The sequence below is a fragment of the Morone saxatilis genome, unplaced genomic scaffold (genome assembly GCF_004916995.1).
Source record: "Morone saxatilis isolate NCDOM2014 unplaced genomic scaffold, NCSU_SB_2.0 Contig12, whole genome shotgun sequence".
In the NCBI taxonomy this organism is placed as follows: Eukaryota; Metazoa; Chordata; class Actinopteri; family Moronidae; genus Morone; species Morone saxatilis.
The window spans coordinates 6598698-6616979 of NW_023339674.1; the positions used below are offsets into that span (position 1 = coordinate 6598698).

The following is an 18282-nucleotide window of genomic DNA, read 5'->3' on the forward strand; positions in this document are numbered from 1 at the left end:
CTAGAGTAGACCTATGTTTTCCCACTGTACTGAGGATTTATTTTCTCCTAGATAACCTGACACAGTGATGTTGCAACAAGTGCAGATGACTGTGCACAGTCCTTCAGCACATCTATGGTGAATGGCATGAATCCAAGAAGAGGACTAATGGCATGTGTTAATCACAGTTAGTCCTGCTTGGTGCAGGCTCGAAACCTGTACCAATACCAATAGCATTTAAGCCTGTTTAGAACCAATTGTCACACCTCAAATCCTGCAAGATATAAGAATCAGACTTCATAGTTGTCAACAGTGGCGTCATCGTCAGCAATAATAGCCAGTGGACAGCTGATATCCTACCAGTCTAAGGAAGCTCCATCATGTTCGATCTCAACCAGCTAGACTGGTATGAGAATAGGCACCCAAGTTGTTGCTATCCACAGTACAGTATCCCCTACCGTACACGCCCACGCACCGCAACAACCCCCCCCTTGCCCCAACCTTTTGGAAAGCTTATGTATGGCGCTCTCATTGTTTCCTCAGCCTATTGAGGTAAAGATAACTGTGGGTTGTGAGAGCACTGAGTGATTATACATCAGTAAAATCACACAGGGTATATATCACTGCCACTGGGACACACCCACTGGAATGAATTGGGTCAAATGAGAGCAGTGCATCGGGCAGGGCGCATTGACAGTTACTAATGCACCTCCCATGGCCACTAACAGGAGTGTACAAATTGCCAGAGGTTTGTAAACTTTGCCTGTTTAGGTCTTGCAGGAAGTGTTGCAGTGGTGTTATAGGTAGGTAACTAAATCAACACTTCCGTTGTGAACCAGAAACGGGGGGCTGGACTTCATTTGAACAAAGAGGAGGGGAGTTCCTTCCATAAGTATCGGCCTCCGCCACAAGACAGGTAAAAGGGGCTGACACAGAGAATAGAGGAGATGGAAGAAGGATGAAGACTGAAAGGTAAAGGCTTTTTTTGAGAATATACCTGAATGGACTTCATCATCAAGAGGAGAATTCATAAACACAAAAAATTTACAATTTTACAACTTTTCCCCCAACATTAACAGTTACATTATGTATGTATATATTATTACCATGCTCTTTCTCTAACCTTGACCAAGTGCCTCCAGCTGAAGAAAACTACAACCATGCCCTACCATACTTCGCCAAGCACAGAGGTTGAGGATCAATCAATACAACATGCAGAAAAGTACAATATGAAAGTCAATAAGTTGCCTTCAAAATGTATTTGCTAATGCAAAATAATGGCATATTTACCTAAGCTCAGGACAGAATAAGTTTGTGGCAGATATCATAAGATGGAATCAATCTTAATTCTGGCTACTGAGAAATTAATATATGTATCTGTACAAGTGGAACTGTTGTAAGACAGACAAGTGGAGGCTGAGGAAGGAATGTTACACCCTGTTCTCTGATCCTGCCACACCACTCAGTTTGTCCTCCCTCAGACTTGTTATTTTATCACACTACAACACCAGAGAACACAGACATGCCCCGACTGCAAAGACACCTCAGTAACAGAGGGTCATCAAAGCCACTAAGTTGTTTTATGTGTCTGTATATTTACGCTATATGAGTGAGGATGTCTGATGCTGTTTGAGTGATACAAAAAGAAAACAAAGGTAGAAGAGCAGAAATAGTCTATGCAAAGAAAATGTGCATGCCAGCTTGCTTACAATTATATTTTTAGGTATATGGGCCTACAGAAGGGTTTATCTATATAATTGAATGTGTATGGCCTAAAGAAAGGTATTCAGGAGTCACACCTGTCTGCTGCAGTTTGCACTGAGGCGAGGGGAGGCACAACAGGCATGCAGTGTCTATACACGCCTGTGCACCTGGAGAAAGGGACCTGATGGCTGCACATACATAGAATAAGAACACATAGAGAAGAAACTCTGTTGCAATGCTGTTTGTATGTTGTATTTTTAATGTTTCACTATGTTTTTACACCAATGTTGGCCCAGTTAAAAAGCCACAGTGCTGGTAAAAGCATTGATTGCCAGCTGCGCTGCACCATTGATTAAAATCTTTACTGTACCCTATAATATCTTTATGTAATTTCACAAAAATCAATATTTAAAAGTGATAAATAGGCTGTAATTGCTTTGATCTTAAACCATTTTAATTAACAAGTAAGTGAAATGTGACTCAACAAACATTGCATGTTATCATGGTATGTATTCTTTGGTTTGAAATTCTTGTGTTTTTAGATTCTGGCACTGATGACACATTAATTAACTCCTATGGTGTTCACAAAGAAGGTTTTATGTGATGCATAATCAGTAAATTCCACTGTAAGGCTGAGAGGAGACAAGTTAAAGTTAAAGAACAAAGTCCTCCTTCTGTTCAACCTAACTCTATGTCCAGCTATGTACCAGTATAGTGTGACTTGGCCTGTGGCTTGGCAGTGGACCGACACTCTGAAGCCCTGTGTGTATATGCATGTGAGGGTGTTTGTATGTCTACGTGTGTGTAAGTGAGTGTATGAAGCTGTGACTTCAGATGTGTACAACACCTGTGTCCACTAAGCATTAAATGTGTTCTAAAGACCTGCAGCTGCTAATCCCATCTCTCTCTCTCTCTTCTTCTCTCTCTCTCTCTCTCTCTGTCTCTCTCTCTCTCTCTTCCACACAAACAGACGCATGCACACGCATTCATGGGGCACACATAAGCACACATAGGACATGTCAATTGCATAACGGTATGCATGGTACACCGTTGCATACACAAAGACATATGTCTTCCTACCTCTTAAATATCCAATCACAAAAGTGTATGTTTAGTCTGAAACACACAGGACTCCCAGAGGTCCATGGGTTGGCTATGCACCACACCAGCACACATTTTCTCTCTCTGCAGGATTATGACATGTTATTAATTGCCACCATTATCAGCGACAGCTTGCCCAAGAACTGGGCCCTTCTCTGGGGGCGTGAGGCCCGGTGTAGCAGAATACAAAAAAGTGAGAGAGAGGAAAAGAACAGAGACACAGAGAGGAAAAGGGCACATTGAAATAGTGAGTGAGTGATGGAAGAAAGAAAAAGAGGAGGGCAACACAGGGGGAGAGAGAGAGAGAGAGAGAGAGACGAGTGAAGGTGTAATGCGTCACGCAGCGCGATGCAACACTCTGCCCAAAAGGGATTGTGGGATTGTGAATAATTTATCAGAAAACATTTTTCTTGGTCCTTTCCACAGACCCACAAATCCTCCCTGAGCTCTCTTTAGGCGGGGCTGAAGATAATGTACTGTGTGAGTGTGTGTTATGTGTGTGTTTGAGAACATATATGCTGACTGTTCACAGCTCACTCTCATACACAGCAATTTAAATGGATATCCACAGAGCAACATAAATGTACATTCATAAATACCTATGTAGGAGTGTACTAAAGCACACACTGCTGAAGCTGTACAAGACGAGGCACGTGGCCACGGCAACAGTGAGTCATGTGTTGCCATAATGTTACTGTCTGTTCACATTTTATGAAAGCAATGAAGAAGGTAATTTATAAACAAAGATATCATCAAACTAATAATCTCGAAGCTGAATCAGTGACACGGAAATCTCTGAACCTCATCATATGTTCACCGGCCCATCTACATCTCTTCTCTGCACACATGTAGAGAGAGAGAGAGAGAGAGAGAAATTGATTGGAAGGACTTTGAGGGAGAATTCGATTGTCAACAGCATCCTGGCATCAACTCCCCCAGCCCATTCATCTGTAGCAGCAGAAAAAAACAGTTACGTGAACTGTCACACCCAACTCTACTGTTAATTTAAGGTAATTAGCGAGCGAGTGATTCCCAATACATCATGGTGCAACTGGCAGACTCCACAATATTTCACAGCCAATCTGTTACCTTTGCAGCCCCGCCTCCTCCCCCCTCCCTTCTACTCTCCGTTTCTTTCATTTGAGACAGTAATACACAAGCAAACACACAGACACACTGACAGATATTCTGACAAGCTAATGTGTGCAAGCTGGATTATAACAGAAAAATGAATGTCATTTGTGGTAGTTCAGCTGTCATAGTTTACTTTCCAGAAAATCTCATTTATATCTTTTCAAGATAATGCAACAAATAGAAACAGAGAGCTGAATGATGAATAATATCCAGTATAGTCTACTAACTCAGTGTGGTCTGATCCAACAGACGAGCTACTGTAGTCAAATTGCCTGAAAAAGGTTAATGCTGGTCTGATAGAAAGGTGTCAGAAAACACAGTGCATCACAGTTTGTTGCATATTGGGCTGCGTAGCTGCAGACCAATCAGGGTGCCCAGTTGGACATAATGTTATGGCTGAATATTGTATGTTGGCCATACAATATTCTTTCAGAGAACACGTCACGATAACATTGTAAATGTATATGACATTTTTAGACACACACACACCTGGAAGTCTGGAAGTGCAAAGTCATCTGAGCTGCCATGAATGAAAGTCTCTCTCCATTTGCACCTATTTTATGTTTGGCCTGGGGTTGTTTTTCATGGTTTGGGCCCTTAATTCCAATTTAGAAAATCTTAATGCTAATTACATTTTACATGTTGGAGTTGTTGGAGGCCAGAAACCTTTGCTATATATAGAGTGAGATGAGGAACGACATGCAACAAAGTTTGCTAGCCTCCATCTTTGTGGCAACAGTTTGGGGAAGGCCCTTTGCTGTACACAATGACTAGAAATTACTTGATTGAACTGTACAAACCATATCCTAAATCCCATCCAGCACCTTTGGGATGAAAATGCAGACTGCACGCCAGATCTTACCACACAGCATCCATGCCTGCAAGGTCCAAACTTTATCATCTGCCATAAAACTGCATCTTGCATTATTTGACTAAAAATATTGCCCTATTTTAGATCCAATTAACACCTGAAATGTGTCGCCACATTTCTATTAACATGCAAGGCAGATGTTTCTTATGGTAAAAACATAGCTAGACATTGTGTAGAAACTTGCGCCAAATAGTAGTAACCTGCTTTGATTTGATTCAGACAGTGAGGGTCACATTAGTCTCAGTCAGTACGCATAAAAAACACAACGATATAAACCTGGCCCTATAATGTGATTCTAAATTATTTACCAGCCACCTAGCCAGTCACCCCAATTTTTTTCCCCCCCCAAAACCAAAATGTACCCACATTTGGTTCATTTTGGACCCTGAGTGGTAGACCTCATTAATGTTCTTGTGACTAAACGGGAGAATCCCTGCAGCCAGATTCCAAATGCTTGTGGAAAGCCTTCCCAGAAGAATGACATTACAAATAACCATGGTCTCTGAAAAGTTTGGTCTACATATTTTGGCATTATAGTGTAAACATAAAACCACTATGTGTTTTAAACATTTAAACATCAACTGACTACATGGGTTGCACTATGGGCAACTTGCTATGATTAAACATATTACGTATACATATTCAATATTCTACATTACTGACGCTTTGATGAGATTCAAAGACCTACACACCATACAAATGAGACTATTAGTCTGCAGTTTGAGACACTATCTAGCTAGGTAATTTAGCCAGCTCTGTAGCCATGTTTGCCATGTTAGTTCAGGGTTTAGTGGACATGGAGAGTATTTGTTGGACTAAAGGTTGGAGATAGAGAGAAGCCAGGGAAAGGGGGAGAAAACCCACATTTGAGGGGCTGGTGAACATGCAGAAAAGGTGTCAAAATAACGGCTGTATGCTCCAAGGCATCCAGTTCATTTCTGACAAAACAAACAGATGTCACATGTGTACTAAACATACCACTCCACAGCCACAAAGTCTTTTAACTCTCTGAGTTCAAAGATGGTGACCTAGTGCTTAGGTACTTTTAGTTTAGTTTTCATGTCTGAGAGTGTTTGTTTTCAGAGTCTGTGTAGTTGTTAATTTGTGTTTGAGTGAGTCTGTAAATTTACACAACATTGCAAATACTGTATAAAAAGTGTTTTAACAATATCCAACATCTGGATTGTATTTACCCATATGCCTGAGATGTTGGAAACAGTTTATACACAGGATGCTATCAGAATTCTTCAAGCCCATTTCTGTTAAATGCTCTGAAAAATCAGTTGAAATGTATTGATAAAAGATGTACATTTGTGATGTATTTTTACAATATTATTTTTATGTGTAGTCATTATCAGTGTGCGTTAAGATTAATTTTGTTTAGTTTTCTCAAATGATCGCATGTAAAGAAATACATGTAAAATGTAAACCATAACTGTGGTTGGTTTACAAATGCCTTTGCCTCATACACTACTTAGCCAAAGAATGCTTATTTTCATCATAACTTGTGAAATATAATCATCTTGGAAGTATGAAAATGGAAGAAGGGCTGAGTATCGTTCAAAAATGTTTGATACTGCACAATGCTTTTTTCTATACCAATTTTATAAAATTAATTTTAACACTATACATTATGGTACAATTAGTAATTTTAAAGGGGGGAGGCTGTTCAAAGACCTGGGAGCAGCTGGGGAAACTGTTTTTACTCTGTGCACTTTACTCAACCTGGATAACTGGACTAAAATGATAAAATAAAACTGAATATATGTACAGTATTGGACTATATAAAAACTACAAATAATTGTTAAAGGAACAGTAATAACAAACAATATGGCAGAAATATATCTAGTCTAACCGCAAAAAAAAAACAAAAAAAGGGCCGGGGCTGACAATCTATCGCCAACTATTGCAGACAATGAGGTAAATGGACGAACCTGCGAGCAGATACAGGTTAGCTGCACTGGCTAACTAAGAAGCAGAACAAAGTTCACTAGTTGTCTGTGTATATTAGCAGCTTGCAGTAATGTTAACAGTCTGTTGCATGATGCATAGGCACACTGACACTGATGAGTTTAAGTCCGTTGGAATCAAAATTTGGTACTGAATGACAAGACATTTTTTCATACTTGGTAATATCGACACAATTTGGTCAGTGGCATAAAACTATGGAAGTTTAGTACCCAGCCCTAAATGGAAGTGAAAAAATCTGAAATGATCTTCAATCCACTGTAAATCTGCTGCTACCACAGTAATTGGGCTAAATAAGACGTGTAAATGCCCGAGGAGTTGTGCAGTGCAGCAGTGGCATGGTTCCAGAGTCATCAAGCTAACTGTTATATTACATCCAGCATGCTGAAGAATGGTAGCACATTACCTATTTGATCAACGATTGACATAAAATCTATTAAGGAACCAATAATTTAATATACCAACAGCCATGAGGAAGGTTTATAGGTTAAATATTTAGTAAAAGCTAAACCTCATGTATGGCTCTGCTCAGTTTCAGACAGTAAGTGAACCAGCAGGCCTCTGTCTCAGACAGAGCAGCTGGGGAGGTGTGCGACTACTTTAGCTCGCTGCACCACATCAATCTCTTAGAGGCTCTAAGATATTCACACATTCATACAGGCACACATGCATGTATCGCACTTGCACTCATACATACACCTGTCATGTTCTATAAATGGTACTATGTTATTATAATGTAACGCATAATAGTTTAAATTTTACCATCACAAAGGCCATGATATAAATAGTACAATGATACTGACAATAGTATTAATAGCCATGATAATGGCCCATGCACAAACACTGTACCATGGAGCTGATATGGCACACCATAGCACACTAACAGTTGTCATAGTATTATGTGTCTAAAGCTAGCTATCAGCCATTGTATAAATCATGGCTACAGACTAAGAACATTTACTTACACTTTGCGACCATTTTTGGAGACTACTCTTTATTTGTAACCATGAAACCAGTCAGACTTGCAAATATGCCCTTGTTTTGGTATTTGTTTTGTTGCCTTTGGGAGATGATGCTAACCAAGAAGCCATACTGCCGATTAACATGAACATTCTACATCTTCATCACATTATGCTCATTCACCCTGTGTCCTCTGCTGTGTGTGAAAAGAGAATCTCAGCACAGAAGAGGATTAAATCTGATGTTAAAGGGTCCCTGCATGTTGACACAGTGGAGGGCCTGATGATTAGAATAAGTGTAGGGAGTTTGATGCCATGGAGGCTGTACAGATGTGGTTTGGACAGGATAAAAGAACTACAAGGCCCAATTAAAAGGGTTGGTCCTTCAGCGGTGCCTACCTCTAGTGGCCCTCATGTGCTCTAAAGAGAGGCAAATAAGAGGGATTCTTTGTTTACTTATTTTGTTGTGGTTTTAGTGCTGTGAACCCGGTAATGTACTGAACATTTACATTTGTACATTTATTATTTGGTGTCTATGCAAGTCTACAAGCCAATCATTCAATCACAAGCCACCAATCATTATCTAATCAAAGTCAAAGACAAATAAGTCAACAAGAGATGAAAACTGCGACTGAAGGAAGTCATTAGACTGACTGTAGAAGACAAAAAGACAGAGACAAGAAGGTGCTTATTATAGATATTCGTACTGAATCATCTTTCTGCCTCCATTCATTTGTTTATGTGCAGTCTTTGGTTTGACTTCTTAGGTTGCTTCCCTGTCATCGTGGTACAGTATGGGGCCTTCAAGGGATCCTCTTGATTGTGTTGGTGTGTGTGTTTCTGTATGAGTGTGTAATCAACTCTATCTTATTGTGTGGTTAGCAAACACAAGCAGAGAGAATACCATAAACACTCAGCCTCCCTTGGATGGCCATGGTTTATGTTTCCAGTGGGAATGGCACAGACTTCTATAATGGCGGCACAAATTAACCTTGAAGACTTTGGGTCAGACTGGATCACAGGGTCCCCTCAGGCAAGGTTTCTGAAGAAATAAAAGAGAAAGAAAACTTTCCAAAAACATGTATTTTGATATTATACAATATATAGTAAAACATCTGGCTTTACTCTGAATATGTTCTGATTTTTTCCCCAGAAGGTAAGCTTACAATTTTACAAACCTTACTTGGGGGCAAATTGGTAATAGGAGGTCAGAATATTGATAACACAGGAATAAGAGGAGTCGTTTTCTGCCTGCACAGCAGTGGAACAGTCGATACTGTCACTTGGCTGCTTTTTGGGCTTGTCCTGATGTCTAATTAGACTATTAAGGGCCTGTGGAGCAAGTTAAGGCTGGGTGAGTGAGCACAGCTCCTTCTACCTAAAACACATTGGCCACAGTGCTTTCCTCTGCCTCTCAACTTTCCCTTTAAAACAGAAAAAAAAAACTTTTTTTGCTTTCAATTTGGAGACAACCATGGGGACACATAGAGCCTTGGTATAAAGTTGCCATAGGTTTCTATGAAAGTGCAAAAAAAATCCAAATTATTCTGCAGACTCATTTTAAAACTGTAAACCTCTGTCTGAGTGCTTTACAAACAGTCTTGCAAAGGCTTTTCTCCTCTGTTGACAATTTACAAGACATTATAGCATTGTATGGTTATGAATTAACTGCTGTTGTCTACTTGGCAGCAAAAGTTTGGAGATGAAGCCATACAGCGAACGTGGGACAAAGGCCATGAAGATCAGCAGTGCGAATCTGCCTGAGCGCCCAGCACTGTCAAACTGGCACCTTGGAGCATTCAGTGCATTTGGAGAATGTGTGAGATGATTGCATTCAGAGGATTTTATCAACATTGTCTCAGTGGAAGTAAGACAGAGAGAGCCACAGAAAGAGAGATTGGGGCGGTCGCTGGGGTCTGTAACAATCTTCATCTGATTTGTTTTTCCTCCTCACTGCCTCTTCTATTTTTCTCATTGTACCTTTTCCTTCTGAGTGAAAATGTGAGGAGACTCACATCATCAGGTTGCTAGGCAGCGTTGGCTATGTAGGCACGTAGTGTTGGGTTTTTGGTCCTGTTTTGGTTTAATTTCTTCATATGTTCTTCTTTTTGGTCCTCTACCTTCCTCTGATCTTTACTGATCCCTTTCTCTTCCTTTTTTCCTTTCTTTTACCCATTTCTTTTCCCTACTTTCTGTCTGTATGACTGCACAGTAGAGATTTCTGCGCCTGGGAGATGTGCAGTGCTTCTAGCCAGCAGGAGCAGCAGCAGCCGTGGGCATTTATCAAAGCCGTGCTCCGTAATGACCACTCAGCAGTGGGGAAATTGAGCTGACCCCGAGGCCAAGCTGTTAGAGGGGACTGGTGGGAAGGCCAGTGGGGTCAGGCCATCCTTGTCCCACCCACTTAGTGGGCATTTAGCGCTGAACCATTAGTTTACTGTTTGGAGGCCTCACAGCTATCCCTTGCACAGTACACACACACATGCACACGTACACACTCGTATTCACATACAATGTGGACAACAGCCCCTTCTCCTAATCTTCAACACTTCAATGTTTACCTGACACAAGTTGTAAAAGGAAAAGAGTCAAAGAAACCGAGGGGGTAAACTTTGTTGGCTGCCAGTAAATGCTTATACTTGGCACTATCAGGAACTATTTCTCTGTTGTTGCACTGAAAACAGGTCAAGACAATATGGGCAAAGTAAATGTAGTTAAATTTTACATTTCTTCTAAAGTATTTGGTATTTAATCCCACTGATAAAAAATTTGTTACATTGCATGTGCATGGTGCCTATATTGCGTGTGCATTGCATGTTTGGTTGCCTTAATAAATCATGAATGATGGAGCTCAATGTGTGATGGACTTTCCAACCTTTTCACTGTCTGATTGAACTGAGACTCTTTATTCACATCACCACTGCAGCATATGTCTAAAATACAATAAACCCAGTTTTGTTCACATACAGTCAGACACAATAGTGCACATTTAAAAAGAATGACGTTTATGCCTCCTTTATAGAGCAAAAGGTGACCACTAGAATTTCATCTGACCTTTGTTTGTCTCTTCCCAGACACTGTGGAGACATGATAATTGCCAGAGCTTGTTAATGCCGGGAAGCTGCATTGAGACTGATCACTGGCTCTAGTTAGCATTATTTAACTCACCAATGTCTTCAGGCACTTGCTGACAACAATCCAGGGGCCACCACGGGGCAAAAAACGCAGGGGATCCGCACACACAGACAATCAATATGGACGCAGATGGGAAGAGAGGTGGGGGCAGAAAAAAAAAGAGCTGGAATAGTCATTTTCGCTTGAGAGGCGCTCCCTTGAAAGCCATGAAATAAAAACCTGAACTTTAAAATTGATAAGGATTGATTTCGCTGACACGGGATCATAACATACACCCCTTCGGAGACTGGCAGTGTGAGGGCTTACAGATGCCTGACGCATAAAGGAGAATGGGGAGGACGTAAATCTGACTACAGCACAGCAATTAGCCTTTTACTGTGGAAAAGATATGGAGAATCTTTACTGTTTCATCAAATGGCATTAGGCACGCTCTAGGCCTGGAGGTTTCTCTGGGAAGACAAATGCTAGAATAAACTTGTTTGGACAGATGGATTGGATGGAATTCTTCTCAAAGTTCACTATTTTCCCTCACAGATCCATATAGATCACTAGCAAATGGTTAGTTCATTATGTGGCTTCTATTAAATGTCACACAGTGTTTGAGCAATAAGTACAGAGACAAGCTCACCCTAAATGACATTTTCCAAAATGTTTTCAAAGACAAAGTGTACTGTCAGATACATTTTGAATAAGTTGATCTCAGTGTTTACTGAAAGTGCTGAAAAGTAGCTGAATTCAGAGTTATCACAGAAGCTGTTTCTATTCATTTAATGAAAATCGGGCCTCGCTGTTTTAATAACTATTCATTTGCAAGCCCCCTAATCATGTTATGAATCAGAAAACATTGTTTTTAATTGTGCTATCATGTATGCTTTAAAAAACAAATATCCAGGCCCCAGAATGCAAATTAATTATTATTCAAATGAGCACCGTGCAGCGGAGAACATGATTAGGTTAAAGGAGAAAGAACTTGGTGCTAATTCCTACTCAGATGAGTGATTGGGAGGAATGAACAGGGAGGTCTTGATCAAAGCTAACATTGTAAGCTAACATTGTACTGTATGCTGGTGAGCAGATGGTGAGCCATAAATCCTCTCCCAGGCTCTGACACATATTAGCATTTAGTTAGCAGCCCACAGCTTGCCAGCCATTTAGGTAATATCTCCATCAGATCACTTTGGAAATGGTGATGAAGTGAGTTGGGGGGATTTTAATGCTTTCCACGACTGTATTGTGCTTCAGTAGACGGAACTCTGGCTGTGCCATGAAGTGTTGCTGTTCGCAGCGGTAGGAGACTGCATGTGTTGACAAATACGCTCATCACTGCCCATTTAACTGCATAAAGCTTTCACTGGCACCAGCAACTTGTGTACCAACATCATTTACTTCAAGTGAATACACAAAGTGGCAATGTACTCGACTCACAATGTCATGGATTGGCAATAGCATTCACATCCTGGTGAAATGTTAAATAGAACACATGCCTGTATTTTCATATCCTGAATTTAAGTTGCAGGTTACCTAAATGGGCCATTCGGAGCCAATGCAGACATTTTGGTTAAGATAAATATCCTGAATGCATTGTGAAATATTTTTTAAATACAAAAACAATAAAATATATACATTTTTGTTGACACTTTGAAAGGATTCTGTGAGAATGGTTTGACCTGGCTTCGTAATGCTTACAAAGTTTGTATTAATGCCGACAAGATATATTCCAAATTTGATGGATGGATTTCAAACCATTAACACCTTCTCTAATGAAATGATAGCTGATATAATTTACATCTGTCATATGTATCATCAGTCAGCTGCTGCACCCACAGCTCAATTTGTGACCAGAAGTTCAACCATTGACAGAAGTCTTCAATCAAATAACCAAAGCCTGCAGCCTGCAGCAAAGCATTGGTATTTGACATCCCTGATTCATAACAAACTCATTATCTTGTTAAAACAACAGCAGACTAAAACATTATTTTATTCTATTGTGTACAAGTGCAAAGATATATACCCAGCTGACTGATTTAGTGGTACACCTTGCCTCATGGATTTAAGGTTTTACAGCAAATACATTTTGCAAAGCAGGAGCAGTGAGCTGAGTTTTTCTTTTTTTTCTTTCTCCATGATGATATGAGATGCCCAATGATAGACCAGGGAAGTAATTGAGGAGAACAGTGCTTTATTTCAAAACTCAATTAACCATTTTATACAGATACTTTCTAACAGAGTCCCATTCTGATATCATATTTCTACCTAACTAATATGTTTTTAATTAAAATATTACGTAATATAAATGTTCTACATTGAGTTTGGTGTTTTAATTATGTCCAAAAAATTATGATTTCCTTTCCCTTTTGCCCAAAACATTTTAAAGTATTTTTCTCATTTAGATGTCAAATTACTTACTAGCTTACTACTAGCTTCAGCCTCTTAACCCATCTTTTGATTTATGGTGACAGACCTCTCCTTTAGTTTATTCTTGGTTTATGAGTTTGGCATTTAAACTGGGGATTGCACTCATATGCAATCATATATAGAAACTAATAAAAAATATATTCATATTGTTAATTACGTTAACTACAAGAGTAAAAAGTTGAAATATTATAAGATAAGGACTGAGAGTATGCAGTTATATGCATGCATGCATTGCAACACACACAGAAGAAATGCTGTAAACTCACTTAGTGACACTTACATGCTGACAGACAGAGTGAATGACTCTGCTGCTGCACGGATTGGGTTGCAGTCTGTGAGCTGATAGTGAAAGGGCAGCAGTGAGAAAGAGCGAGACAGAAAGTGCAAACTCTGTCTGTGTGTGTGTGTGCATGTGTGTGGGGTTAATTGTGGTTCAACTGTGAGGAACAGCTGTGAGAGATCATATATGGCACAGAGGAACAAGCATGGTGACAGGCAACTTGACAACACAACCTGTTTTATGGTGACAAGTGTGTGTGTGTGTGTGTGGACGTGTGTAGTTGAGAGAGAGTGACCCAGGGTAACAGAAAGTGTGAGAAAGAAAGAGTGAAGAGTGTGCTAAAGAAAGGCAGGTGAGCAGTGAAGTGCCTGTCTGCCCACCCAACATGTTCACACGCCTCCTTTAAGAATAGCAAAGAGTCTTGGTAAGCGATTTCTACACCAAGGGGTGATGATGGGGAGGATTGTGTAACTGTGTGTGTGTGTGTGTGTGTGTGTGTGTGCGAGTTAGAGAAACTGAACTGAAGAAAGGCAAAGAAGACTGTTGACTATCCTTCACCTGTCACCCAAAGTACCAACAGGAAGGGATCTGAGAAAGATCACAGACTGTTTCCTGTTACCCGCGAGGCTTAGCACGGACGACAGCAGTCAAGGTGCGGTACATTTTACACCAGGTTGCAAAATAAGTTTTTGCCCGGCTTTGTGTATGGCTCTGCCTGGGCTGCAGCTGTGTGTGTTTGTGTGTATTCTTGATGCATAAGCACAGAGTTCAAATCATCAAAGCAGCTCTCCTCAGCTCAGTTTTCAGTGAGCAGCTAAAGGTTAGACTTATGTGTTGCTACTTACAGTAACACACAGAGACTCCTTTACACCATATCATTACCACTAAAGAACTCCGTTGTCAATCACACCAATCCAGTGGGTCATATCAAAAAGAGAGACACACACACTATTTGATTTTATTAAAGAAATTCCTAATTGTGTTACTGAAGTGCAGTGATTTGAAGCAACACCTAAATACATACATACATAAATTCTGCATCATAGTTTATACATATATTTTGTATTGTACAGCATTATGCAAAATGTTTTGAAGGCATTTTATCTAATATGTGGAAAGAACAAAGCTCATATTCAACATCTTAATTCAATCCTCTTTCAAAAACCAAGACAACAAAGGTTATTTTTCTTTTTATCAAATTTACATTATGCTTCTGCTCATACTCGTTTTGTTTATGCTCGTTCTCTTAAATAAAGCTTAAACAAAAATAATGAGAGCTGAAAAAAAGAACCTGCAACTCTTTTGATCATCTATTAATGGGGAAAGCAAAAATGAAAACATTTTATAGTTCTAGATTCTCAGCCGTGAGAATTTGTTGCTGTTCTTTGTATTATATGAAATTTCTTTGGGTTTTGGCCTGTTGGCTGGTCAAAACCAGACATCACCTTAAGTCATTCAGAAATTACAAGGCTTTTTTCACAATTTTATTTTTTACATTTATTGACTGACAGACTTGCAAAAAAAAAAATAACGATTGATCAAGAAAATAGATGTCATCTTAATCTACAATGAAATAATAATAATAATTGTCACAGCCCTGAAAATAAAATATCTACATATATGTTTTATGGTCTATATAAACCTGCTTGGACAGTCCTGTAGGAAAGGATTTTAATCTCAGTTAGGTCCTTTGTAAATATTTTACCACCCAACTTGAAGAAATGAGACCTAACCCTGTAACCCAGGCTCATGAAAAACAACTTGTAGTCTTGTTATATGTGCTCTGACCAGAAATAGGCCTGTGACCTATGCTGGGGTCAACAGCCATAGCTTAAGAAACGCTGACTGTCAGTTAGTTTAAGATCTTTCTAGCTCTCATTTAAGTAGGAGAAAAAGTGACTGCTTCTGCAGTCCTGTGTGTTCTCCATGTCATGAAAAATATTACAGGATTATCCTTGAGTATTTATCTACCATAATTGTATTAGTGATTACTATAATGTGAATACTCTGCCAGTCCTTGCTGTGCTCAACCATAGATAATTTGCTTTTTGTAGTGTAATAAGATTGTGTAAGCTCTGTATTGATTAAACACTAGGTCAATACTAATATGTATTTATTTGAGCATTACGCAAACTAGTCAGCTGGAATAAAGCAATTGTAAAGAGTTAAGAAATTATTGTTTTAAGTTTAAATTATAATTTTGATCACGTTAGTCCCTGGTGACTTCTTGATCTTCTATTTTTGTTAGCTTAAAAATAAAAACTTCATTCTTGTCTCTGTTAGCATTTCAAGCATGATTGAGATTCAAACAGGCAAAGTATCCTGTTAAGTTCTATTTTCAGGTTATATTTTAAATCAAGACGCAAGCACCCGTTACCCCCTAAATAGAGGTCACAACAAACTAAATATCATAAGAAATAATTCTGATGATGGGAATCATACCTAGTATTTAAAGTAGTTCTATTTTTCATTCTCTCAAATCTGTCTTAACTATTTGGGAACTTGTTGTTCATCAAATAGTTTACATTGACTGGTCATTGGAAAGATACAGTGACAGTAAGACATGCAGCAACTGCCGCGGACTGAATTCAAACCGACATCACTGTGGTATGCGTCTCAGCATGCTGAGCCACCAGGACGCCAGATCTGGTCTTTGAAGCCATTGCGAGTTCCCTGAGGCCAACAGCAGCAGTAGCTGGGGGGGTATCAAATGTGTTAGAGCTGCCCCACTAATAAGATAAGTGGGCTAATGCTAGCACTAGAGGTTTGCCACTCATCTCAATCTGTCGTGTTTAACAGTCTCACAGGAATAGCTCTCAAATTTAAATGCTGGATGGCTGTTGATGGAGTGGAGAAGTGTAGTGTGTGCGTCTGTCTGTCTGTGTGATGGGCACAGAGCAGTGTGAGTATGTGCGTTTGGGTATGTGTTGGCGGGGAGTGAGCATGGGTGGAAGCAATGTAAGACGCTGGCTAAGTCTTATGGAACATCAGTTGACACTAGAAAAATACAGCTGCCGATAAATCTCCGACAACAGCCACAGACTCAAGTTTCGCTCCATGATTTATCGGAGTTGTTCCTTTTAGACTTGCCATTTGGGAGCCACGATCTCTGTAGGTCATTCGTACAACTAACTTTTAAACTTTAATACTTCACACAGCACAAATGTAGGGAGAAAGAAACTTGGCCTTTCCAAAGATGAAACCAGCTGGATATCATTTATCTGTTCTTTCTCCTTTTTCCCATCTGGAGTTCTTATTTCTTTCCCCATTCTAAAAATTGTCTCAAATAATCAGTGATTCAGTTTGTATGTTTATATTTAACCACTGATGCACCCAACAGTTGCTCTCAAAATGTCAAGTGTCTGTTTGAAAACTGGGCTTAATTGGAGTATGTGTGTGTTTTAAGGTGAAAGCTATTACTCTCATTCAGTCTATATTGATTTCTTCTAGCACTGGTAAGTCCTGCACAATGTTTATCAGACTGAGAGGGACTTGTTGAGGCATAATGCCTATTTTCTTTGATAAACATGATCATTTAATAAAAGAAAACCCCATCAGGTGTCTTCATGGTTCAGCGTGCTATTACATGTGCCCGTGGGGATTGTTGCACGTTAGCAAATGTCCCAATAAAAACACAGCTTTAAAAACCTTCCTTAAAGAAAAAGCTGTGTTTAGATAACTTAATATCCAAATTTAGCCACTGCAAGGCTCAAAATTTTGTAATAGAAATTTGTAATACAGAGCTGATACCCTGAAGATGGTTCGCCTTCATTGCACGCATTCTGGCACCAGACTACATGTCAATGTGTCATTACTCTAATTATATTCACGCTGTTCCATTACATCACTCACCACATAACCATCTTCATAAGCAAACAACAGGTGTTTGTAATCAAATAATATGTGTGATAACAACAACCTATTTGTCATTATAATTAATTAGATAAAAATAAAATCTTAAAGATTTTACTATATTTTACAACGGTTTATTGCTTTTCATGTCAGATCTCACAATTATTGATGAATCATGGATTTTTTGATGATATTTTCCTTAAATATTGTTAAGGATCAGTTAAAAGAACAGACTAAAATAGGTGTAATCTGCCTCATATTGTATTAATACCAGCTGACCTACACTGTTCTCATAACTTGTAAAATGTTCACACTAATGTCAAAACATTTAACAGCCCTGTTTATGATATTGATAAACATAGTAACTTGATAAAATTGACCTAATTGTGGCAAGATTTGCATTATTATTATTGCATCATTGTCATCAAAGTTTTTTTTCTCTTCGCTATATTTTGATTTTCACAAATAAAAAGTGCTGGCATAAATCACTGAGCTGGCCTTTAGAGGGCACCGAATTTGATCTTAGCTTTCTCCACCCGAGTTGGTTTGCTAATGGCCGTGTGGACACCACGCACTCTTAACACATTCAAATTCCCCCCACCGCCCCCCCTCGCCTCCCGTTCCTGCACTGAGACAACCTGGAAACCACCGTCCATGACTGAGGAAGCTGGCACTCCATAGATAGCACCTCAATTACAAACGTTATCAATCCAGGGAAAGAGAGAGCTTAGCGCTTGTGTCTGTTTTTCTCATCAGCAGTAGTGGGGTAACAGAGAGCAAGACTCAAGAGAGACAGGGACAGCAGTTTGTTCATATGTGTGTTCTTGTGTGTGTACGTGTCTATCCTCTAAAACTCGACCCCCCCCCCCAGCCCACCCTTAAAT

General features: G+C 39.5%; 1 long non-coding RNA gene across 2 annotated transcripts in view; it reads left to right on the forward strand.

The window, feature by feature from the left end:
• The first annotated feature begins 13620 nt into the window (after window positions 1-13620).
• Window positions 13621-18282, forward strand: part of LOC118322061 — a 27795-nt gene continuing 23133 nt past the window's right edge. The window contains exons 1-2 of one of the 2 annotated variants that reach the window (XR_004796433.1): window positions 13621-13970; window positions 14118-14198. This is a non-coding gene — a long non-coding RNA (uncharacterized LOC118322061). Of the gene's footprint in view, window positions 14199-18282 lie in introns of both variants that reach the window. The other variant, XR_004796432.1, reaches the window with a different exon arrangement.